Source organism: Crocodylus porosus, unplaced genomic scaffold (genome assembly GCF_001723895.1).
Source record: "Crocodylus porosus isolate Cpor-Errol unplaced genomic scaffold, CroPor_comp1, whole genome shotgun sequence".
Classification (NCBI taxonomy): domain Eukaryota; kingdom Metazoa; phylum Chordata; order Crocodylia; family Crocodylidae; genus Crocodylus; species Crocodylus porosus.
Genome location: NW_017728928.1, coordinates 6,129,929 through 6,131,729, shown reverse-complemented (window position 1 = coordinate 6,131,729; position 1,801 = coordinate 6,129,929).

Below are 1,801 nucleotides of genomic sequence, written 5' to 3'. Positions count from 1 at the left end.
CTCCGCGCCCGGCGCCGCCCGGAAGGAGGGTGTTTGCTGTACAGCCTGCTTGCCCTTGCGCCGCGGCTCCGACACGCGGGTGCCAACCCCGCTTTGCTATTTCCCACATCGCTTCCCCTACGAAAGTGTGAGTGCGTGGGGGACAATTAGCTTTCCAGGTGTGAATGTTTAAAGCATGATGTGCAGCCATGAAAGTGTCTGCAGTTTTTTGTTGGTTTTTTTTTTTTGGGGGGGGGGTGTTGTAAAAAAACTCAAAGTCTTGGTTCAGAGATGATGCCTTTTATTAGACCAACTGAGAGATTGCAAAAACAAACAAACAAAAATCTTTTTCTGCCAGCTTTTGGGCTCACACATCGTTCAGCAGGCCCAGAGAAAGTTAAAGATGGTAAAAAGTCCCCAGGTGCTATAAACTTCCCCATTAACAACTGTCCCATGCTATAATTGTTCCCATGAAATAAACCGTTACCATTAAACTGCCCCATGCTATAAACTGTCCCCATGAAATAAACTTAATTTTTGCACAGAGGAAGCTGAAGCTGGGAATCTGTCGCCCTGGGTCCATGAGGTGCTCTTTGTTGTGCAGGTCGGGAGGATTCCTTCCCTGTTGGTGGCAGGTGACAAAGAGGGAGGTGTCGAAATTTTTCAGCAGTGAAATTTACATAGAAAAATTACTAACAAGATCATAAATAATAGTGTAGAGCAGACTCAGCCTCCAAGGACAGGCTGATAAGACTCTGCAATGACCGAATCCTATTCACTTTGAAGTCTGAAGCAAGCTTCCCCCCCTATTAGTTACCATTTCAAAACAAATATGTAGCCAAAAACCAGTTTTGAAACAATTAAGAGTTTTCTTACACTGACTTGATATCTTGTTTTCTTATACAGTGGAAAATTCCCACCTGCGCGCACATCTTGTCTGTAAACTATAAATCACCTCTAACAGTTTTATTCAGGGCCTCTGAGCTGGCTCAGGGTGCCCAGCATGCTGAATAAATTTTGAGACTGACAGTGCCTCTGTGTCTTTGGGAATAGCTCCGCAAGGGGTCACGAACTCCTCAACATCTATCATCCAAAATCGGCTAAAATTTGGCATCTTCCATGTTTCAGGGGTGTATTTAGTAGCCGTGTTGGTCTGAGACAAAAAGAAATGCAAAAAAATAGAACTCTTGGTTCTGAGATGATACCTATCTCAGACCAACACAGCTACCAAATACATCCCTGCAGTTTTTTGCCTTTTCCACCCAAGGACAAGTGCATTGTCTGGGGTGGATGCAGAGTCCTTCAGGCAGCTCTGCAAATGCAACGCGGGGGCAGCCCCGCCAGCAAGCATCAAGGAGCAGCCGGCACAACTTTTAGGCAGCCCTGGTGTGTCCTTTGGGCTCGGCTCTGGCCCCTGTCTCACTGAGGCCTGCTTTAGGGAGCTGCTGCTCAGATTCAGAGTGAGCGTTGCTAGTGCATGCGGTGCCTAACCTGTGGGCAGGACTGCCCCTGCGCATCGGACTCAGCAGCCATCAAAGAACTCATCAGTAGGGATCCTGGTTTTCTGTGATTAAAAAAATCCCCCATTTTCAGGTTAAAAGAAGTCACCCAAAATCCACATTTGTCCGTGATTAAAATGAAATGCCACTAATACATAGATAGATAGATATAGAAATAGATATCTAGATACAAATATCTAGATATCTAGGAATACATACAGGCAACCCCTGCTGTTTCACTTCTTGCCGTTTAGCTATAACGCTCATTTTAAATTGATACCTGATTTCACTTAGCACTCAGTGAGTTTCATTATAACAAACAC